Source organism: Canis lupus, chromosome 15, assembly GCF_003254725.2.
Source record: "Canis lupus dingo isolate Sandy chromosome 15, ASM325472v2, whole genome shotgun sequence".
Taxonomy (NCBI): Eukaryota; Metazoa; Chordata; class Mammalia; order Carnivora; family Canidae; genus Canis; species Canis lupus.
The window spans coordinates 5,355,014-5,379,602 of record NC_064257.1 but is presented as its reverse complement, the minus strand read 5'-3'; positions in this window follow the sequence as shown (position 1 = coordinate 5,379,602).

The window sequence follows — 24,589 nt, the reverse complement described above, 5'->3', positions numbered from 1 at the left end:
GGCCCTCCCGGCTTCTGCTGGGGCGGGAGGAGCATCCCAGTGGTGGCCAGGCGGGCTCATTTGGATGAGTCCCCTGTGTGCGCATTTTGTTTAGACCGATCCACTCCAGCCCTCAATCCCCCCACAATCAGGGTGAGTGATGAGGCCCTGGGCTCGAGTTACCGAGATTCATGATCTCCGCTTCCCAGGGAAACCACCGAGCACAGGCTTGTGGTTGCTGAGTGCAGATTCCTAGCACTGGAGTGCCCTCTGCTGAAGCCTGCCTCCCTTCATCTCCCTTCAGGCTGCCCGGGCGGGCAGGCCGCTGGCGGTGGCTGGATGCTGGGGCCCGGCCCCTCCTCCAAGGGGCACCCCCTGCAGGCCTGCACCTGGCAGGGGCCCTGCAGACCGACGCCCCGTGCCTGCGTGACAACGAGGGGACAGGCTGCCTCACCCCATGTCACCCTGAAGGGGGCCTGGACTAGAAGGAGGTCACTGCCAGCCCTCCCCAATCTCTGCCAACCACCAGAGCAGGGAGGAGGAGGGAGATGCCTTTCTCATACCCGCTCTTCCCTTAACAGCCTTCTCTCCGCGGCAAACTTGCTGCCCTTTACAGGACACCCAGACTTTTGCCTCTGGGCCCAGGGACAGAAGACCCTTTCATCAGCCCGGGGCATGGCCCTCGTCCTTCATCCCTGTCCTGAGAAGGCAGAAGCATGGCAGCAGCCGGCTGCCACCCGAGCAACAAGCCCTGCAAAGGTCGTATCCCCTTAGATTTTTGTCAACAGTCAGGCAAGTTCATTCCCACAGAAGTCAATTCCTGTGTTTATTGTCAGCTTAACCCGCTGCTGCGAGTTATTTCTCAGCAGTGAGGGAGACAGGTAGACAAGCCACCAGAGATATGTTATTTTAGTGACATGTGCGTCTCAGTAGTGCAGGCGCAGTTGCGGCCAACGACGGGGAATGACACGGGGAGGTCCTGTTGGTGTCTACACGTTGTGGAGCGGCCGCCCTGGGGGAGGGGAGAGGAGACAACTGCCCACAGGAGACTGTCCTCTCGCTGTCCTGTGGGCCTGCTTCCAGGAGTGCGGATGAGAGTCGCTCACTCCCTGGAGTCACTCAGATGTCCCCTAATTAATTTATTTGCATTCCTAGTCATTCACTCATTTGTTAATTTACTTACTCAATTCCTTACCCATTCCTCCATCCGTCCATCCATCCATCCATCCATCCATCCATCCATCCATCCAATCACTTAATGCCTCATTCAGACACTCACTCATTCATCCATTTATGCAATCTTCTGCTTAATTACTTGCTCATTCATTCCCTTACTCCTTTACTCATTCATTTGCTTACTCACCCACTCTTCAATCACTCAGTTGTCCACACGTTCGTTCACGTGTTCAAGCCTTTGTTTGACCACCCCCTCGCTCAGTTACTCACATGCACACCTGCTCCTTCCCTCCGTCGCTCAGGAGTTCACTCATTGCCTGCCCACCAGCCCGGGCAGATGCCCACCTGCTGCTGCTGTCCTCAGCCACTTTTCAGGCTGAGTCGCAGACACCAGCCAACCTCGTGGGACAGCCTGAGGTGCACCAGCGGTGTACGGAGCATCCCAGCCAGTCACTCGGGCTTCTTGGCCCCTGCAGAACCCCCAGCTCTCCGATCTTCCACTGGATCACGAAATTCAGCAACCTTCAGAATTCAGCTCACACCCCTGACTGTGGAGACTTGCCAGCCAATCCAGGGCCCACAAAAGCCCAGAGCCCAGGTCTGATGATGGATATAGGGGCAGCCTGGGTGGCTCAGTGGTTTAGCACCGCCTTCGGCCCAGGGTGTGATCCTGGAGACCCGGGATCGAGTCCCACATCGGGCTCCCTGCGTGGAGCCTGCTTCTCCCTCTGCCTGTGTCTCTGCCTCTCTCTCTCTCTCTCTTTCTCTCTGTCTCTGTCTCTCTCTGTTTCTTATGAATAAACAAATAAAATCTTAAAAAAAATATTAGAGGTGCCGCATGATGCCACCACAAAGGGCCAGAAGCCATACTGGCTTCCATTCGCGTGATCTCTTCGTCCTTGAAACAACTCAGGTCGAAGAAATGGGCTCCGAGGAGTGAGATAACTTTCCCACACATAACTTGCTGGGGGCTGGAGGTGGCAGAAACGAGCAGATACCTTGGCGAGCAGATACCTTGGCTTGGTGTGATAGGGTGCGAGGGATGAATGACCAAATGAATGAGGTGTAAGGGGGTGGATGAGCGCATGAATGAGTGAATGAATGAATCCATGCCCACATGATGACCTGTGCCCACCCAACGCTCACAAAACTGAGCTTCTGACCCAAGTTTCTGGACACCAAGCCCAGGGCTATGTCATCTGCTTAACAACCGTTCCCCCTATCACACCTTGACCTTGCAGGTTATAGCAAGAGGCAGGGGTTGGAGGGAGAGGTGAGGCAAGGCTAGAGCATGAGCTGAACGGCAGTAGGGTTTTCTGGAGAAATACCTCCCACGGAGGCTGCACAGAGCCACTCTTGTCTACACCTGTCCCCCCCCCCCCCCCCGCCATGGGCAGGAGGCTGCCACCATCCTTCCTGAGAGAGAGAGAGAGAGAGAGAGAGAGAGAGAGGTGCGAAAATCCAATCAGTGAGTGATAAGAAAATAAACAAGTGAACTTCTCCAAGTTTGCCAGACTTCCCTGCCCGAGGCCAGCTTAATTAAAGTTGATGTAGAATTTTAAAGTGGGAAAATAATTAGAGCGAGTGGTAGAAAAGAGAGAGAGGAAGGAAAACATTGTTTTGTTTTGTGTTTTGCTCCCTCTTAATTATGCCACAGACTGTCTCTCCCGTGGATCCCATCCCAAGTCCACCCTCCGCCAAGATTCCAGCAGGTGGTACGCTGTGTGAGCGGCGCAGGCACACCTGTGTCTCCCTGGCACGCAGGTATGGCACTTCTCTGCCTGCAAGACAGACAAGGCGGCAAGCAGCCAGGGCTGCGAGTGGAGAGGAGCACGTGACCTCGACACTCAGGAGGAGGACCCAGAGGGAGAGGGGGACAGCTGGCTGTTGGGAAGAGACGCCGCCTCCCTGCCACAGGTCCAGAGGGGAATGGTCCTCAGCTCCCCGAGATCCCGACCTCGCTCTGATCTGGGCAGTCCCGGCCCCCACCTCGTGGTGTAGCAGATCCCCAGGTGACATGGCCCCTATTTCACCTTTTCCTCGGGGAGATTTTCCTGCAGCAACGTGTAAGGAAGAAAGTATTGGCACTTGCGCCCGGAATAGGGCTGGGAGTCACCAAAATTCCAGCTGCAGCAGGTGCTAGAAAGCAAGCCCACCCGCATCCAAGCGCTCAGAGCTCAGACGTGCCTTTGCTGGTCGCTGTTCCTGAGGCCCCGTCCTCGGGCAGCCAGGACCGGGTGACGCTGAGCACCAGCCTCAGGATGCTGGGCAGACGCGGGGGCAGCCGGGGCCGAGGAAAGCTACGGGCTCCTCTGGGGGAAGGAGAAGGGACAGATTCCGGGAGATCTCCTTGAGTGGAGCTGGGCAGGCCAAGCATGAACTCTGGGGCCAGGCAGGCTGGCTTCCCATCTGCCCGGTCTCTCCCCAGCTGGGTGCCTCTGGGCAGTTTATCAAAATTTCTGTGCCTCTGTTTCCTGTCCGTAGAATGGGGATAATCGTAATATCTGCCCTGCAGGGTTGTCGTGAGGATTAAATGAGTTGATACACGCGTGATGTGCTTAGAATGGTGCCCAGCACCTGGTCAGAGTGGATTGTACTTTAGCGATTAACTCGCTCTGCTGCATGGACCTGTTGGGCCCTGAATAAGCTCCTGGGAGAAAACCCTCTTTCCTGCAAGCATCCAGGAGGAAGGAAAATGCACACACGTACACACACACACACACTCTCCAGGGTTCCCTGGTGGGGGGGGGGGCTCAGAAGGAATAGAATGCTGTGTGTCAAGCAGACCCTCGACTCCCCTCCCCTCCCCACTGACACCACAGGGAGGCCAGCAGCTGGGGTTGCTGCAGGTGGGCGGTGGGTGTCTGTGTTCTGCAGCGGGCAGACTGGCTGCCGTCGGGGGGAGGAAGGAAGCCTAGGGCTTGTACCCCAAACCTGCTGCCAGCTCCCCACCTCTCTCAGCCTGGGCTGCCTCTCGGCTCCTGACATCGGTCCTGACATCAGTCCTGACATCGGTGACATGCTCTCCCTGTATCTCAGTCCAGGATATTCTCATCCCCCGGCCGCTGGCCTGAGAAACAATTCAGGAGATCTTATTTAAGAAGAGAACCTGACTAAGGAGGGCACTTGATGGGATGAGCATGGGGTGTTATACGTATATGTTGGTAAATTGAATTTAAATTAAAAAAAATATTTTAAAAAGGACATCTTGAAAGGCAAAAAAGAAGAAGAAGAAGAAGAAGAAGAAGAAGAAGAAGAAGAAGAAGAAGAAGAAGAAGAAGAAGAAGGAGGAGGAGGAGAAGAAGAAAAAGAAAGAAAGAGAACCTGCCCCTCCCTCCCAATCCAGGCACCCCGAGGTCTGGGGTCTGCCCACCAGTTAATCCCAGGCTCCCACCCCCCACTCGGGTTTGGGTGGGTTGAGTTGGTAGGACCAGGCGGGAACAGGTACCAGTGGCCACAGCCTCATTTCTCTGATGAGGCCTTATGTCATTCTGTGGACTCAGCCAACCGGGTCCCTTTGCTCTCAAGAATGCAGGTGCCATGCAGCCCGGGTGGCTCAGCAGTTTAGCCCCTGCCTTTGGCCCAGGGTGTGATCCTGGAGACCCGGGATCGAGTCCCCCGTCGGGCTCCCTGCATGGACCCTGCTTCTCCCTCTGCCTGTCTCTGCCTCTCTCTCTCTCTGTGTCTCTCATAAGTAAATAAATAAAATCTTAAAAAAAAAAAAAAAAAGAATGCAGGTGCCTCCCTTCCAAGGACCAGGATGCTCAGTGACACCTGGAGAAGCTCTGAGCAGCTTCAGGACAGATGGGAACCAGAGAACAAGATTCTGATGCCCATTCTGGGATATGAAGGAATCTGACACGGCCCACAGGCTCTCTGCCTTGAGTGCAGGAGGGCCCCTCCGTGTTAGGTCAGGGGACTTGGGTCTTTAATGGTGTCCTTAATGCCCTAGAGAAGAGAAGAGCTGACGGAGTAGCTAAAAAGGGCCCCAGATGGCTTTTTACATGACTCCCCCTCCTTGGATGCCCTAGGAAAGAGCCCCCGTGTGGGATGTGCCCCTGGGAGTCAGGAGCCCTTAGCTAGATGGTTATTAACTTGCTGATTCTTGTCCTGTGACCAGAAGCCAGGACAAAAGGGCAAGGGTATGGACAAGTATTCCACAGAGCGTGGTGTGGAGTTGAGGCCCATGCTGCATCTGCACACATACCACTGAGCAAAAAATAGAAACAGTTTTTCAGATAATTCAAGGGAAAACACTTTTATACCAACCACACTTGCAGCTAGTTCCAGATATCTGCCCAGCTGCTCCCCTCATCTACGCATTTATTCTTTTTTGTTGTCATAGGGAGGCCAGGGTGAGCTAAGGTGATAGGGGGAGGGCTGCAGGGTCACAGGTGGGATACGTGGGGATTAACGGCAGAGGCTGAGGGGCTCAGATAGTGACCGGGGAGATGCAGGCCGGGATGGTGGGGTCACAGGAGGGTAACACGTGGAGAGTTTGAGCGGACAGAGGAGCACTTGAGGACCCAAAGAGGGGACAAAGGGGCAAACGAGGGGTCCCATCCAAAGCAGAAGCTCTTGGATCCCAGGTGAGAATTGGAGAAAGACAGGTAGGAACTGTGGTGACCCAGGAAAGAGCAGAGGGCACAAAGCTGGACACCCAAGAGGGGAAAATCTCCCCTATGCGCAGCTCCGGGCCTTGGAGAAGAGAAAAGTCCCAGATAAAGCTGCTGGCTAGAGGAGAGGGGCCTCCGAGCGACCCGGACTTGGGGGCTGCGTCTAGCACCTGCTCCAGCGAGGTTCTGAAGCTCTGGCCACACCTGCACCGAGGAAGCCGGGGGTGCTGTGCGCACAGAGACCCACCGTGTGCTGGGGGAGCACCCAGTCTGCACCCCTGTGCACCTGCCCTTGGGGAGCTCCCAGGACCTGGGCGGCGGGCGGCCTGGGGCATCCCACCAGTGCCAGGCGGGCGGACGCAGCGCTGCAGGAGCCCTGAGGAGGGACAGCCCTCAGCAAAATCCAATGGCTTCCTTGATAAAGATGAGAGAGCAGTTTAAGCCCAGCAAAGCGGCCCCAAATCCGGGTGAGCTCGGCACAGGCCGCCAGCAGGGTTGCCGTGACCTCTCTGTCCCTCTCCCCCACCCGGTCCGCCAGCCCTGCGGTCCCTCGTGGGGCTCTGAGTTCTCACCCCACGGCCTGCCCCCGCCTCCAAGGCTGAGCTGCTTACAGAATCCCCTGGGGAATTTTTTTTAAATAGCTTTATTAAGGCATCGCTTACATACCGTAAACTTCATCCATTTTAAGCGTACGCCTCGATGACGTTTAGTAACCGTGGAGTCGTGCAACCGTCACCACAGTCTAGTTTTAGAACATTTCCATCATCCCATCCCCCAAATATCTCTGGTTGCCCATTTATCTGAGGGGCTGTGATTCCGTCATCCTGGGGAGGGGTCTGGGAATATGTATTTGAGCAAGTTTCCTAGGGAATTCTGGGATGGGGGTTTTGGGGGGCAAACCGCATCTGAAGCACCGCTGGAGGGGCCTCTCCACAATACCACATGCAAGGAGAGAGCATTGCCCTCTGTCCCAACCCTCCAGGGCTGCTAGACGAGCATGCCAGGGTGGAGCGGACGGGGCTCCTAGGATCATCCGAGCGGGCCTCAGGCCCACCAAGGCTCTAGGCACTTGACAGGGGTTACGTCCTTTACCCCACAAAGTTGCCCTATAAAGTGGGCGCTGTCATCCTTTCCAGTCCGCTGATGAGGAAACTGGGACATAGGAAGCAGCGGGACCAGGTTTTGAATCCAGGCAGCCCCACCTTCAGGCCGTAGGTTTCCTACTTCTCTTCCTAGGAGGGAACACCCTCCTCCCTGTCCTTCCATGCCTTCCAGCTCCCCGACCTCTCTGCTTCACCCCTCTCTACTTCAGCCCAAACAGGTCACCTCCCCTCTCGTGCCTTGTGCCTTCGAGGCCTTGCACAAGCCTTTTCTCACACCTGGCTCTGCCCCCATCCTCCACCGCCTGCCCCCCGCACCACCACGCTAGGAATTCCTAGTTAGGCTTCAAAACCCACCTTTGCATCCAGCGCTCCCCCAAAGTGGACTCCAGCTCTGCCCCTCTGTGTTCTCAACACTTGGCACACGCGTCTCAATTAAGGATCTGCCCTCTTGGGGATCCCTGGGTGGCGCAGCGGTTTGGCGCCTGCCTTTGGCCCAGGGTGCGATCCTGGAGACCCGGAATCAAATCCCACATCGGGCTCCCGGTGCATGGAGCCTGCTTCTCCCTCTGCCTGTGTCTCTGCCTCTCTCTCTCTCTCTGTGACTATCATAAATAAATAAAAATTAAAAAAAAAAAAGGATCTGCCTTCTTCATGCTGTCCTCGTCCCTCTCCCCAACTTGACTGTGAGTTCCCCTAGGTCAGGGGTAGGGGGCTGCTTTCTGTCTGTGCACCACCCCCCCATGGCACCTGCGTCTACGATGGGCTTGGTGAACGGCGATGGGCCAGCCTGTCCGGTCATCTCCCCATCTTCTTTTTTTTTTAATTTTTATTTATTGGAGTTCAATTTGCCAACATATAGCATAACACCCAGTGCTCATCCCGCCAAGTGCCCCCCTCAGTGCCCATCACCCAGTCAGTCCCCATCTCCTTTTGGGCCCGTGCCCCAGGATGGTCCCCTCCCCCCATTAGCAGGCCTTCCCCTCACTGGCCCCGAGCTGCCTCTTTCAAAGCTGCCGAGGGCAACACGTGTCAAACTGCAGAAGCGATGCAGGCTCAGCCCCTCTGTCCTGAGCGCCACCAAATGCCCTATTACCCAGCGGGCACTCCGACGCGTGTACGAATGAGCGAGTGTGGCAGGGAGGGAGTGAAGTTCCCAGACGAGGACTCTGTCTGGCTCATGTCCTCTTTCCACTTAAAGATGCCTGGATCTTTCCTAACTCCACTTATGCAGGAGGTTAATTCAAGTGCTTTCCAGCTTAGCAAGCAATAAACAATTTGGTGTTGCAGCGAGTTGTTCTGCGCGTCATATTTATGGATTGGAAGTGGGGGCGGGGCGGGGGGTGTTATTAAGTTCAGTGTTACAGGGAATGTTACATGCCCTCCCTTAATTACTTTCCTCCCTTTAATTAGATGTGGCGGGGAGGGGTGTCCCGGGGAGGGGATCTGAAAGTCACCGCAGACAAGGAAGGTGCGGGCGGCCTCCTGCCACCGGCTAGGACGGCAGTCATCTGTGGGGGTCGGGTGGCCGAGGGGGGCATCCCCTCTCCAGAAGGGACCCCACCACGCAGAATCCTCAGAGCCTTGCTCGTGCTTTGCTGTCCCTCCGCTGTCTTTCTCTGCAGGAGCTGTTTTCCCAGCCCATTCTTTCCGCCTCCAGCTCCTCTCTGTCCACCTGCTGGGAGCTGCTCCAGCCTCCCGCCTGCACCTGCCCTTCTCCTTCCTGACTCTGCTCAAAGGTCACAGGATGAGCTGTGTCCTCAGCACACACACACACACACACACACACCTTTCCGGTGGTGCAGCGTGGAGGACCTGGACGCCTCTTCCCTCGGCCTGGCCGGCCTGGCCGCGAGCTCGACGGTGAGACCTCCTCCCCAGCAGAGCTCTATCATGATGCCCCCTCCTCTCTGGAGCGCCCCTTAGTCTCCCGCCAGGGGAGTAAAAATGTGTGCAGGCACAGTGTGTGCACACATGGAGCCTCCTGGGGACCCTGGGAGGCGTGACTGTGATCCCTGCCGAGTGGCTGGCCCACACCGCACAGCTAGGGAGCTGTACCAGCGGGCGTCGGGGCCCCTCGAATCTTTTCCTGGCACCACTGCAGCCCGAGCTGCCGTAGAGTTCCTGCAAACTGCAGGCACAAGCCACCACTTCCCAGAATGGACCAGAAGCCACAGGGGCAGCCAACACAGCTGCTCTGGCTGCATCAGGCATCTGACAGTGGGGAGGGTTCCTCCAGGACCCGGTTGATGGGGACCCGGCGGGGCCCACCATTCCTCACGCAGGCTGGTGGCCTGTGCCAAGCCTCTTCCTCCTCTCCCCACTGCCTGTGGGGAGACGAGCTCCAAACCCAGCCCATCTGCTGCATTTTCCCGAGACTCCCGAGACGATCCAATTCCGCACACCAGATGGGAAATAGCATGTACATTTCGGATGGTGATTAGTGTTTTTGTTTTTTTCCCCAAACGCTCGCGTTAATGGAGCTCCTTCCTGAAAGTAAATTGGAGAGCCTTCCTCTTGATGGAATCTGGCCGACCACCACCTCCCTGCCCCCCGCCCCCCCAAAGCAAGCATGGCTTTCCCAGGAAGGGTGTGCAGGGCCCTCAGCTGCACAGGCCACCGTCTGCACGGACCCTGGCCTCTCGCTAGGCGAGCAAAGCGGGGTGGAAGACAGGTCTGGCAGGCTGCAGAAGGGCTCTGGGGAGCCTGGTGATCTCACGACAGGTGATTTAACTCCAGGCGAGGGGCCTTCGGGGATGAAGGGATGGGGCCAGGCTGCCCTCCCTGAAAACATCATCACACCTCCTTGAACTCAACAAGGGAAGTGGGACTTGACAGATGAATCTGGGCTCTGCTCAGGGCGTATGACTTGAGAAGTTCATATATGATGCCAAGTTCTAAAGGGCTGGAACTTGGGTCTTTCTACAGTTTGAGCCAACTCATGGTACATAGTAGGGTCATAGTAGGGTCATGGTAGGGTCACAGTAGGTACATAGCAAGGGCCAGCTTGCATGCTGAATGAATGAATGACAAGATAGATAAATAAGAGCATTTGTGTGCATGTAGTCATATGCAACCCTCATTTTCCTCCATATTTGCAAATTCACACATGCACACGCTCGCTCGCTCGCTCGCACACACAACTTCTCCCCCCAACCAAGGAACTGGAATTAAGGAAATACATATTTTATGTAATGCTTATACATATTTATACGATATATATAAACATATTTAGATAACATATATGTTACAGGAAAGACACTTTGCAGGACTTTTATATGTTGTTTTGCTGGTGTTGACCGTAAGTCTGAAAACCATGGTGTGGTTCAGAGACGTCTGGTAACGTGGACAGGATCCCACAGGTAGCAAGCATCAGAAGGGAGATTTGGATTAGGAATAGCTGACTTCAAAGGCCACCACGGGAACCCAGCAAAAGGTTTTTAATGATCCAGGCTCATGCTTTGTCACCCAGAACTGGGTATAGTGAGGGCAGAGAGCCTGGATCCTGGGAGACTAGCTAGGGGCTCGTGAGTGGCCATGGCCTAGGTTGGCAGCAATGAAAACAGAAGGTGACACTTCATAGGAAGGAGCCACAGGCCTCTGTAACAGGGTGTGAGGGACGGAAGAGGCTGAGAGGGCAGTGGCGCCAGGCTCCGGCATGCTTAGGGCTGGAAAGAAAACTGGTTTGGGGAAAGGGTGGGTGATAGGGGACCATCTGGGACCATTGGGTTTGAGAGGTGCACACGTCATCCATTGGAAACAAACTTTTGGAGCTTAGAAGAGAGATTAGAGGCTGGAGGGACAGATTTGAGAGTTTTGTCCTCACAGGGGAAGAAAAGGAGCTCGGGATCCGAGTGAGAACCCCTAAGCGAGTGTAGACTGTGAAGAGAAGCAGCCTGGAGGTCCTGTCACCCAGGCAGGGATAGGAGTCTGGAGGCAGGCAGGCTGAGAATGCATGCGCATGTGCAAGCACACAGGTTTGTGCTTGTGTGAAACAACCGGTATGCACACACACATACTTACGTGTGTCGTGTGCACACGTCAGCATCACACACACACACACGTATACATACACACGTCTTCATAAATATACACAAAGTCACACAACCAGATGGGACCAGATGCATGCCTGGGGCAGGATGTCTCACACAGCAAGGTGACAAGACGCTTGCAGGTGAAGTGAGGGAAGGAGACTCTTGGCTCCTCTGCTCTGGGGCCTGAGCAGAAAACACTAAGGGAGCATCAACCAGATGGTGGCTCCCAGCGAGCTCATCTTTCTCCGAGGCCCCACACTCCCCTCTCCTGTGCCCCCCACCCCACCCCCCCACCTCCGGTTCTGGTACAAAGAACCCAGAAGATGAGCTTCATCCCACGACTGTGTCTCCCAGCGCCTTTCTCACTCGGGATGCATGTGTCTCCGTGTGCCTGTAACTGGGACATTTCAGTGTGGAGGTGCCAGACTGGCAAGCTGGGCACCCCTCCAAATCCACCGTGTAGGTGGCTGTGGCTTTGCTCGTGCTCAGGACGATGGAAGGAGAAGGCTGCAAGTGGAACGGGAACCTGCTGCCTCACTCTTACCAGGTCAGCCTAGAGACCTGGTGGCTCCGGCCATCATGTGTCCAGCTCTCCAAGACACAGGAAAATCAGCCCCCTGGCCATTCAGTCCCTCTCTCCAGAAAGCCCACTCATGCTTTATGGTGGCTGCAGATTCAGGTATGAACAAAGCAAACGTCCTTTGCTCTAGGCCCTGGGGAAACAAGACAAAAGCGATTCCATGTAGGAAGGCCAGGGTGGCTCCTCTACCTTCTGTGTGGGCAGGAGTGGGGGCTAGAGGGTCAGCTGCCTCGGACCCCCGCCCCTTGGCTCTTTCCTCTGCCCTCAAGGCAATGGGACAGGGAGGCCAGAGTGCAAGTTCACAGAAATTCATCCCCTTGAGTCCTTTCCGGCACTGCCAAGTCTGGCTCGGAGTGCTCCTTCCATGACATGCCAGTGCTGTCTCTTTTCACGAGAGGAAAGAAAGTTTCTCAAGTTGTTAGAGTGGGGTTTTCATCCTGAAAATGCTCTCTGCTGTCTCAGGGAATCTCTGGCCTAGAATGTAACGTGCATGAAGAGGCTTAATCTCCATGAACACAGACGCGTGGAACCTGCTTTGTAACAATCCCGTGCACAAAGTAGGGGACATGTGTGCCTCTGTCTTGCAGGTGAGGCCAGCAAGTTACTTGGTCCCAGTCTCTGTAGTATGGGATAAGGATATCTGCTTGAGCATTCTTTTTTTTTTTCTTTTTAAGATTTTATTTATTTATTCATGAGGGACACAGAGAGAGAGAGAGGCATAGACACAGGCAGAGGGAGAACCAGGCTCCCTGCAAAGTGCCCGATGCAAAACTCGATCCCGGGACCCCGGGATCAGCCCTGAGCCAAAGGAGAGGCTCAACCGCTGAGCCACCCAGGAGTCCCGAGAATTCGTTTCGAGAGCGCGGGGAGAGAAGGCAAGGTGCTAGGGGCACAGGAACACTCAGCCAAGCTTAGCTCCTAGCTGGGACTTGAACCCCGTTCTCTTGACTTCGCATCTGGTGTCCTCTGCCTGGGGTTCTCGAGCATTCTGTGATGGAGCAGCCCCCGGAGCCAGTCGCTGAGGATCTTTAGCTGAATTTGGAGGTGCCTTTCTAGCCACCTTCCTCCAGGTGTTGGGTCAGAACCCAGGCCAGTGTGCCTGAGTGTGCGGACACATGTGCATGTGTGTACGTGCCCGTGCGTGGCAGGCAGTCGAGCTACTGTCATCTGAGTCCTGCATATTCGTTTCACTGATGGAAATCAGAGTGGCTGAGAGGGGAGGCCATGCTAACTATCCCAGCCAGCGCCCACAGTGCCTGGCCGTTAGAGTCAATGCCAGGCTCATGAATACCAGATGCATGTGCTGCATAGACCAGTCCCTTAGGCTCAAGTGGGTCTGCTTTTCATTGCGAGAGCATTTCCCACCCACTCAGGTTGGCTGGGAAAGAGCCCCTTTCTTTCAACCCATGTCCACCCTCCCCAGAGAACCCCCAGGGCTCTCCTTGGGGTCACCGAGAGCCAGCTGGGCCTTCTGAGAGACTGTTTACATTGACGATCCGCAGGCACTTCATGCGGTTGTTTTCCTGATGCCTGGTGCCGCTTGTCTGCTCTCGATCCCCGCCTCCTTCCCCACCAGTGCCTGCCTAATTACAGGGAGGGGTTGGGGTTTGCTGCAAACCTGCTTCTGGCTTCTTTGCAGCCTGGCCGTTCCAGTCTCGTCTCTGCAAAAGCTACAGTCCCTGTGCAGAAACAACATCTCTGGGAGGAGCTGAACGGGGGTGGGGGGTGGGGGCTTCCAACCAGCCGGGATGGCCTGGGGGTGGGTAGAGGAACCCTCGCCTGGGGAGAGGGGGAAAAGCAGAGCCTGCATCTGGGCTCTGAAAGGCTGCCATGATGCCCGCCACTGAGAACCCAGTCCCGTCCTGGAAATAAAGGAGGTTTCCAGAACAACACATGTTGGAAACAGGGGGTAGGACGAGAAGCTACATGGCCCACAAACCTGCCAGTAGGACACCAACAAAACAACCAATCATCATGCCTTCCTGACCTAGAGACCTCTCTAAACACCTAAAGAGCCTCACACAAGGGCTTGCTGTCCCACCCGCCTGCATCACCCCTTGGACTGAGGTGGGGGTTTTTTCCTGGTCATTAAAATGTAAATAATAACCCCAAGGATGAGATCCAGTCAAGTCTCAGGTGTTCCTGAAAGGATCACATAATTTCCTAAAAGCAAGACAGTTTGGGGCACAAGGCTGCCCTCCTCCTTGAATGAACGGGGTAGAGGAGTGGGTCGTTGCATGTCCGGGACCCCGTGGTCTGTTCTATTCTTTCCGGCAATGCCCGGAGCTGGGGGGACACCCGAGTTCTGGTTCAGAGATGGGGCGCCTTCCCAGACGCTCACAGAACGCTGACCTCTGCACATAGAGCTGCTCCCCCCACCCCTTCTAGCTATGAAATCTAATAAATTTAAATAAAAATTTTATTTATTTATAAATCAATATTATAAAAATTTTAATAATTATAATAAATATTATAATAAATTTTATTATTATTTTATTTTAAGAAAATCTATTTCTAACTATGAAACCTCACCGGAGTAGATTTGTAAAGCTAGAAAAGGAGGCTGGAGGGGAAGCCATACCAGGTAATGTCAGTTTTGGGAAGAACTGTCAGTTATAGACCCCAAAAGAAGAATTATTAACAGGAACGAATCATCAACTATCAGGGAGGGATGTAGACTGCATCTCCTGCGGGAAACCCACGGACCCAGCAACTCAGCCGATGAGAAACCATCATCAACCTGAGCTCTTGCTTTCCTCCAACAGACTTTCCCAAAACAACCCCTCCCAGCTTCCTCCCTCTTTTCCATAAAATAACTTTCTTCTGCTTTGCTACTTTGTTCATTGGATTTGCCTACTGTTTTGACGTAGCTTGCTTGGCCTGAATGACGTTTCTCTATTATCCCCCAAATAAACCAGTTCTTTTTTTTTTTTAGCAAAACCATAGAAATTTATTATTTATTTATTTGTTTGTTTGTTTGTTTTTATTTATTTTTTACGATATAAATTTATTAAGCAGAGAATCAGAGAAAGCTCTCAAAAGTGAGAGGGGTCCCGACAGGGTTGCCCCAAATAAACCGGTTTTGCTCCAAAAATCACTGACACCTTTGCGTTTGGGGTTAACCTAACGTCCTGTAAACTCACACCTGTAAGGGGCTGGCTCTACGGAAAGTCTTTACTTCGCCTCTTAAGCTGTCTATCCATCCATTGCAACATGCATTCGTCCAATCGTATATTCAATAAATTGACACCGAGTACCTACTACGTGGCAACATGTGGGCAGGAGCTGTAAACGCCAGTGGCCTCATGGAGCATGAAGTCTGGCGAGGAGGTTAGACGTGAACAACTCGTCACTTAAGTGAGTAATTACAGACAGTGACAAGTGTTTTCTAAAGGAGAGCCGCCCAGTTGTCTGGAAGTGATAACTTGGACCTGAACTGAATAGGACACCTGGGTGGCCCAGCAGGGCCACAAGGAACAGTTACCTCCCTCCTCCCAGGTGGTACATGCTTCTAATGATGCAGCCCAGGTTATCTGGAGTCACCCTGGCCCCCCTCGCTCTCACTTGCCCTAGGAAGACAGGCCGTGACACATGTTCATGACCATATAGGGAAGGACCTGGGACTGGGACAGGGGTCCTGAGACGGAGGGTTGGAAGCGGGCCAACAGGAACAGCACAAGAGCTGAGGCCGTGGCCTGTGAAAATCATAGAGGCAAACCTCGTTTAGGATGGAGTCGGGAGCTCACACGTCCCGCCCCTGGAAGTCCATAGCAGGCCCAAAAGGAAGAGAGGGACCCTTCCCTACCTTACTGTCCCAGCAGGTAGTAGGCAGGCTTCCTCTTCCCCCAGCCACAGCCCAGCCAGCGACCCGCTGGCACAGTCCAGCCAATGAAAAGCCACCGTCCTTCCGGCTGCCAGGCTAACCCCATGAACTTGCTGTTCAGAACAGCCCCTCTCAACTTCCTGCTGCCCTCTAGGGAGGAGCGTTTCTCTCCTTTATTTCCGTTTTCTCCTTTATTTCTGGCCTGCGGTTTTGCCATAGCCTGCTTATCCTCGAATGTAATTTGAGATTCTTGAATAACCCCGTCTTTGGCTGGTAAAATAACGGGCGGTTTGATTTCAAAGGTGAACAGGAGTCTCTCATGTTCCTGACTCCTAACTCTGGGAGTCAACAAAGGGTGGTAGAAAGGGAGGTGGGCGGGGGGTGGGGGTGACTGTGTGACGGGCACTGAGGGGGGCACTTGATGGGATGAGCACTGGGTGTTATGCTATATGTTGGCAAATTGAACTCCAATAAAAAAATAAATTAAAAATTAAAAAAAAAAACCAAAGGTGAACAGGATGCACCTAGAAAAGGGGGCTGGTGGGGAGATGGAGGAGGAAGGTGGAGAGGTGGCATCAGGAATTGGCATCACGGCAGAGAAACTCCTGAGTAGTGGGGCCGGCCTCGCAAGAAGCAAATCCAGAAACAGCCACATCCCCCGACACCATCCGGCCTATGGTCCTTTTGAGCTCTCGAGAGAGGTTGCTGGGGTGGAGCAGGTGGCTCCAAGGGCTGGTGAAGGGGACAGCGACTTCATGGGGGGGCCGCATCGCTGTCCCTGCTCCACATGGAGATCCTGCCTTTCTGTCACCGGGGTGAGACAAGGCAAGGGCTATTTATCCTGTTCTGCAGAAGGAGAAATGAAGGCTCTGAGAGATTTGTGAGCAAATGATGGAGGCCAGATAGGCCGGGCACCCACCACCCAGGCCGAGGCATTGAGCACGAGGCAGCCATGGTTCCTGGCCTCAAGCAAGGCTGGGGAGGGATGGAGAGAGGACCTGGCTGCCTAGCCTGCTGCGATGGTGACAGTCGGCAGTCTTGGCCCAACGTGAAGCTTCTAGATGCGATGGAAGATGACCCACAATGGCCGGGCGGCTTCAGGAAACACTGTAGTCAGTGAGCCCTATTTTTCCAAAAGAAAGGAGAAGGCAAAGGAGGGTCAAGTTATGGCTTTGCCTTTGGTCAAGTTACAGCTTCTCTCTGGTCCACCCCTGTCCATCAGGTGTCCAGACCAGTGTCAGCGACAGGAACTCTCTCCAGCAATTCACTAGATGGGCTGAGCCACCGACAGTCTACACCGCTGCCAACCATCAGCCCCAGTTGCCCAGCATACGTTTATGAAAGTGCTGGCCAGAGAGAGAAAGAGGCTTGGCGAAGGTGACACAGCACACCCATCGCAGAGTTGGGGCCAGGCAGCTTGCAGCGCGGGGTTGTTTATCTTATCTTATCTCCCACCAGAGTCCCTTGTGAACGTCAGCATCTTTGTCACTTGCCAGTTGCCAAGGCCTTCATCAGAGGCCCCCTCGGCCAAAGCCTGTGCTGGGCAGATGGGAGGGCCCAGGAAATAACCAGTAATATCCACTGGTCTGAAAATGCAAACAACCGGAATCATGATAAATGGCTACTATTTATTGAGCATCTACAACGTGCCAGGTCTGGGCCAAGTGTTCCCACACGTCCTTTTAAGTGACTCTTCCTTAAATGTGTCTGTGAGGCAGGAACTGTTGCATCCCCGTCTTACAGAAGCAGCACAGACTCAGTACATGATCTATAGTTGCTTCCTACTAATAGTTATTATTCATGTTAATAACGATGCTGGTTCATGTTTACTAAGCACTTACTACATGCCAGGCGTATGGATTACGGCTTCGCAGGGCTCATCTTGTCATCCTATTAGGTCAACACTATTATCATTTCCATTACAGGGAGGAAAGGCAGGCTGAAGAGCTAAGGTTGCCTGCCCAGGATCCCACGGCTTGCCAATGGGAAGGAATTAAGATATATCTGATTCCAAAACCCTTGGCTTTATATTCTTCTCACGGGTTTCATAGGTTGCCTTAAAATAATATGCAAAACTTGGGCGAGCCGAGCAATTTTCTAGAGGAAGGATGAAGAGCCTGCGCCCATGTTTCAAAGCAGTCCAGGACCCACTGGCTCACACCAGTGCTCGCCCGCTCCGCAGAGGCCTCCTCTTGCAGCAAGGCGGCCACGAGTCAAGGTCCTAGGAGGAAGGTTTCCCACAAGGGAATCGCCGAGCCCTAGCTCAGGCCTGTCCCTGGGGCACCTGCCACCCAGGGGGCACCTTGTAGGTTTGTATCCGCCCAACTCAGCTATCTGGGTAGTGCAAGTGACTATCCCTCTGCAGGCTTGATGGCGCCGGGGGGCGCCTGATGTCCCGAACTCTTGTGAGTCCTAACCTAGGTCCTTGGCCCCTGTGACTGTCAGTGCCAGGGAGATAGATCATCTAATCAATAATAACCTACCCCTGGCTAATGGATACAAGAAGAAAAAGCCAGGTTTCTGCATTGGAGCACTCATAACTTCTCCATCCCAACGACCTAATTGATCAGCAAATTCTGTTTACTTCTGAGTGATCACTGGTGAGCGCATCAGAGGAGCCAGCCCCCTCGCCGACGCTGCCCCCCTCGGTAATCGCTCATGATTGCCCAAACGGGCGGCTGTGGAGGGAGCGAGGCTGTAAGATAACTGATTGCTCATAATTGTCAACCAAATTGCATCCATGGTATTGAGCTTAAAAATGGACCAAAAGAAGCGTCTCTTATTGATCCCTTCAGGTTACAAACAAGATGCGACTGGTCCTCAGAACCGGAGACTGGGTTCACATCGATTTTTATTCTTTTTCTCCCTTGAATAACCTGCAGTGGAATCTGAGGGCTGATTTTTAACCTGCAATTGTTCGAGGTGTTGCTTCTCTGGAGGTTGGCGGGGAGAAGGGCTGTCAGGGATGGACGCTGCCCGGAGACACATCGACACCGGCCGAGAACTCCGCTTCCTCGAGGGAGGGTGGCCAAGGGCTGGGCACCTCCTCTGACCTTCACAGCGTCCCCACCCCGTGCCCTCCTGCCTATGTGGTCTCGAGGCCTCTCTGCCGTGTGGCCTCCGCAGACCCCAAACTCAAGTTTGGGGATAAGGGATAAGTAAGCGGCCTGCCACACAGCCGGCGCCCAATAAAGCTGTGCCACTGGAACGTCCCATCGACACGGGCAAGCAGCGGACTCTCTGGGCGCGTCCGCATTTCCAGATGTTCGATGGTACAGGCTGTCTGGAAAAAAACGCTGATGGCGATCCCTAACCACCAGTCACATGTCAAGGACGGCGCTTTACTTTATTCCCTCGAGAGTCCGACAATGTAGGTTCTTCTGTTCCTCTGCCCCCCAGATATGGAAACTGAGGCACAGGGAAGTCACGTGACATGGCCAAAGCTGCCCAATCACGGGAAAAGCCGATCTGCAGATGTCTGATGTCAAAACACAGATTTGCCGTGTCTCTCCACCTGCTGAGCGGCCTGCTGTGTGCGGGGCACTGTGTCATCTCGTCAGGGCCACCTTAGCACCTCTGTTCGCCCGTGGGGAAGACGGACGCGCAGGAAGGAGACGGGACGAGCCCGCGCTCACACAGTTCTATAGCTCCCCGGCCAACATGTTCCCAAAGGTCTGAGCTTTCCTTAGGAGCCTGCCCCAACAGCAGCTTCTAGAAGCAGAAGACAAGGCCGTGACATCCCAAAGCCAGGAAATACGCACGGCTTACTATTTACAGGCCACGTGCAGGGCCGCTTCGCGCTGGACGGACACTGCTCCTCCCACGTCACACGCGAGAACACCGACACGCCAGGAAAGTGAAAACTGCTCCTCTTCCCTCTCTGTGGGGCCTTCCCCAGGCCCGGCAGGCTCCGGGAAAGTTTTCCTGCCAACACGCAGGCTGGAGAAGCGGACAGGAAATGAGAACTGACAGGCGTTTGCGACGGCCCATGCTCCGGAACAGGCTGCAAAGCGCCCTGTTGACAGATCTCCCCTGGGCCTCAGATGGAGGGTGTCTTCCGGAGCCCTGAGGAGCAGCCTGGGGTTGATTCCTGAAGTCTGGGCTCGGCCTCAGGCTAACAACCCACGCGGATTGGCCCGGCTACAGTGAGGAGCTGGGCAGAGCCGCTCAACGGGTGCTCGCTTCGTGAAATCGCCAGCTGGGAGGTGAGTGGCCGGCCTGCCCTCTAGACCCATCTCCCAGGCTAACCCCACTCCCGCGGGGTAGGCCCAGACAGCAGCTGTCTCCTTAATCAATGTCTCAGCCAGACCAGCGTGCTCCAAAGCCCAGAAACTGCGAGAAAGGCCTGGAATGCATCAACAGTGCGAGGTTGGGGGTGTTGGGGGACAGAGCTGTTCCCACAGGTGACTCCCAGGGCTCCAGAGACATTCCTCCCGCCAGGTGGTCCCACCAGGAAGCAAAGTCCTTCCTGGGGTCTGACCAAAACCTCATGCTTTTCTTTAGTTGCCCTTTTATAAGGTGTAACATCTATCAATTCATGGGTTATTTTTGTTTGTTTGTTTTGATTTAGTTTCGACTCCTGTTTTATTTTAAAACCACTTTCTTGATCTGCACAGATGTGGATAAACAAAGAGGCTTATTTTGCCTGGTTTTCGAGAACCAAGACCCGGAAATAATCTCTACACGTACCTGTTCTAAGGGATTGGTTCAGAAGAACACAGAATAATGTGGGTGGGAGAGGAGGCGGGAACCAAGGTCCCCTGACTGGGGTGGCAGGGCCTGGGGACGCCTGGTAGTGCCCTGCCCTGCACGCTGTGCCTCCCGCCAACCCTGCTCCTCCGTGGACCCAAACTATCCCATCCCTGGGCCTCAGCTCTGCTGTGGGGCTCCCTGTCTGGGACCCCCCACCCCATCCCCATAATGGGAATAACAGACCAGTATGTAATTGCTTTTTTTTTTTTTTTTTGTAATTGCTTTATGATGGGTTCACTTACCACCTGCCAACACTCCGTCCAGCGCATCCCAGGCATTGTTCTGTCTCATTGTCAAGATTCCCTCGCAGAGTAAAAATTATCTGGGGGGCTGCTGAGAACCCAGACGTGCTCGACTCCACATGTCACCCACTCCCGGTACGGTCCCAACCTGCATCACCGCGTCCACCATGTGTCATCATGCACCTGTTCTACTCGTCAAGGAATAATTCCCCTCGTCTTTCTAGCTTGTGGCTTCGGAGTCTTGAATCTACCTTCCGACCCGACTCTGAAGCCTCCACGAGGCCCGTGTGGTCGAGGCCTGGCCTTCCTCTCCACATTCGTCTTTCACCCACCTTTCCTTAGCCCCCCTGGCTCTAACCACTCCTCGGATTCACTCTGCTTCCTCTGCCACACGCTCCCCCGGCTCGGTCGTCATGCTCACTTTCCTTTCCGTGCAGTTAACCCCAAGTCACCCTTCATGTCTCAGCTCGAGTGTCATTACCTCAAGGAAGGTTTTCCTGGTCTCTCAGCTCGACCCAAACCGTCTCTGGTGGGGAATTCACAGCGTCATATCCCCATCCTTCACAGCACTTGCCGTTTTCGTGATAAATACGTTCACACGTTCTTCGTTTAATCTTCCTAACAGGCCCTGCAGCCCGCGAGGGCAGACTCCACGTCTGCTGCGCCCTCTGCAGAAGTAGCCACGTCGAGGGCAGGGCCCGGCCCGTAGAAGGTACTGCGTTCCGTTTTCATGAATGAATGAATGAATGAATGAATGCACTTCTGAGCTTTCTTCAGGCCCAGCCCTAGCTGAGTCCCCAAGGTGTCCTCCTTGCTCTGTGTCCCCTCTGTCCTCTCTGTCTCACTGTCTCTGGGCTCTCTCCTCGTGTGGTCTCTTTGGGTTCCTCCTTTCCTGTAGCCTTATGGTCCGTTGTATCTTACCCTCCGAGAGAGTCAGCCTCGTTTAACAGCCCCAGGGCAAGGGGGCCTCCGCAGGCTGGGGGGTGGGCAGGCAGGGGAGGTGACACTTTCCCAAAACTGCCTGACCCTGCTGAGTTCACGTCCCCTCCACCCAGGAGAAATGGCAATTGCTCAGAGTCCCGAGGTGCCCCCCGGGGCCCATGCAGACCCTCAGCGGCAATCCTTGTGAGTGCAAAGTTGGGGGGGGGTGGCCTGTGGATTTACGGGGTGCGGGGAGATCTCAGGGACCACCCCCAGGGCATCTCTGAGCTGTAGAGCCACATAAATGGCCTCCAGCCCCCTGGGAGGGAGGGGGAAAGCTCCAGAGCCCCTAACCCTCCCAGCGCCGTGGATGGTCTTTTGACACTTTCCCAAATGATTTCATTGACCATGTGGCACACGTCGTGGTGTTTGAAGAAACTACAGGGCGTTGTGGGAAATGGAACAGTTGCTTGGCAGTGCGTCAGGGAAATTTTGCTCCTTTCTTTAGTTTCATGTCGTGTGTATTTTTCTTTCTGATGAAGACCGCGTGTGGTTTCTAGGCAAAAGCAGGTCTGGAGGGGCTGGAGTGAGAACTTGTCAGTCTTTGCGGAGAAATCTGACACCTACTCTTGGCTGGAGGAGCCGCCCGGGGGACCCTGGAGGACAGGAGGTGGACAGTCTTGGGGACAGTGCTGGGCAGTGCTTCAGCAAGTGTGTCATTATGTGGGGCAGCACCCTGTGGTGGTCCTCGAACCCGTAGCCCAGGGGAAAGACAGTGAGTGTGAGCCACCAATGGGAGCCCCGTAGTGATTTTAGATCTTCTGGTAACTACATTTTTAAAAGCGAAGAAACAGATATGACGATGACAATAATAATAATAATAACAATAACAACAATAATAATAATAAATAAAAGTAAAGAAATAGGTAAAATTGATCGCATCTTTACATTTTATTTAGGCCACGTATCTGAAATCATTAGCATTTCAACAGGTAATCGGTATAAAAATTATGAATGAGTCGTTCCACATTCTGTTTGTCATACTACGTCTCTGGAGTCCGGTGTGTTTTACACGCACGGTGCATGTCGACCTGGGCCCCCTGCATTTCCAGGGCTCCGTAGCCCCCCACGGCTGGCGGCTACCCAGGGACACAGGACACGGTCCCCGGCTCCGAGGGTCACGGGGCTGCTTCAAAACGAGCTCCTCCTCTGGAACTGGACGGAAGTGCCTCGCTGGCTTCTCCTTCGCAGCCTGTTTTATTAGCTCCTGTAACGCCGTGGTGCCCCGGACTCAGCCCTGCGCCCTCATCCCTGCTCTCCAGGGGATCACGCTGTCCCTTTATTTGGTTATTATTTTTTTTATTAAAAAGTATTAATTTATCAATAAAAATTTTTTTAAAAAATAAAAAGTCTTAATTTAAAAGATGTATTTTTAAGTAACCCCCACACGCAGCACAGGGCTTGAACTCACAAGGCCCCGATGAAGGGTCACGCGCTCCAGCACTGCGAGCCTCCAGGCCCCAACTCCGGCCCCGTTTCGCAGCTCCCTGGTGCCAAGCAGGCCTCCCGAGGCCCGCCAGTGCAAGGCGGGAAGTGCTTTCCCTCCAAATCTATCAGGACGCCAGCTTTCCCCAGGTCACAGCCTGGAACCACCCGCACCCAAGTTTACCTGAAGGTCGTCCTTGAACCACGTCCGTATCTCATTCCCACTTCAGACCTCCGGGGAGCTGCGGCCTTTCCTCCTAAAGTCTATCTAAGTCAGTTCGCGTGCTTCTTTCCACTCTGACACCTGGGCCGAGCCACCAATCACCTCTGCCGGAGTCTCCAGAGGGCCTCCTGCAAGCCTTCTCCATCCAAAATAAGGATAATTCTAGAACGTAAATGCAAACACATCTCCCCTCTGCTTAGAATCCTCCGTGCACTCAGAATAAATTCCCACCCACCTCCCGGAGCACCGATGACAAAGCACAGCTTCCTGGCGCTTCTCCTCTGCACTCCTCTCTGCCCTTGTTTGCCCCCCAGCCACGCCAGGCCCCTTTCTGTTCCTGCAACACCCCAAGCTGGTTCCAGCCTCAGAGCCTTTGCATCTGCTGTTCCCTCTGCTTGCCATGCTCTTCTCCTGCCTCCCTCCAGGGTCAGCTTCCTCTTACCTTGACATCTTGAGGGAGAGGTCACTTCCCCAGGGCAGGGGAATCCTCTCTGACTGTCCTGCGAAGCTCTTCCCTCACCCTTCCCTGGGCACTATCATGTCACCCTATTATTTATGCATTTATTTTTTAAAGATTTTATTTATTCATGAGAGACACAGAGAGAGGCAGAGACACAGGCAGAGGGAGAAGCAGGCTCCATACGGGGAGCCCATTGTGGGACTCGATCCCAGGACCCCAGGATCACAACCTGAGCCAATGACAGATGCTCAACCACTGAACCACCCAGGCATCCCACGTGACCCTATTTCATATCCTTCGAACCGTTTTTGACTGCTCCTAATTCTCTTGTTTATTTACTGGTTGGCTTGTATTTTCCCATTTCCGCCCAGCAGAAGGCAAGCTCCACAAGGGCAGGGGCCCCACCAACGTTTGCAGTCCCAGCCACTACGCTTGAATGAAGGAGTGATTCTGAGCGTGCATCCATCTGCGCCCCTTAACTACTGTGTGACCATGAGCAAGTGACCTCACTTCTTGGAACCTCGGCTTCCTCATCTATAAAATGATGTAGTGACAGCAGCCGCATCGGTCAGCTTTGCTGCAGTAACAGTACCCCCATATCTCGAGGCTTATCCTAGCAAACATTTGTTCCCTGCTCTCATCACCTGGGGGCTGCCGCTTGCCTGCTCTTGGCCGGGTTTGCCTGGGCTCCGTGTGTTTTTGGTACCAGGTCCTAAGCTAAATAAACAACCATTATTCAGAATATGCTGTTCTTGCAGCAGAGGCGAGGGGGAAGAGAGCCAGCGCTGAAGATACTCTTAAAAGCTCTTCTGGGAACCGGAACACGGTCCCACCTGCCTGGGCACCGTTGGTCAAAGCAAGTCCCATGCCCAAGCCTGAGCACCACGGGGAGGGCTCGCATAATCCTCTTGCAAGAAGGAGCATGGAGCTGGGAACGACCATCCTGTCTACCACACTCGCTAGCACTTGCAACATGGTTCGCCGTGCGCCAGGTTCTACTCTGGGCATTGAGGTCGGCGCTATGTTCGCTGTTACACAGAGGAGGAAACAGAGGTAAACCCTCGAAATAACGCGGCCATGGCAACAAGCCAGGAGGCGTCTCGGCAGCGTGGTCCGCGCTCTCCATCGTGGTGTCCACAGTGATGGTGATGGTAGGCCCTGGGGATGGGCCTGCTCAGCCCCGTGAACCGAACGCTCT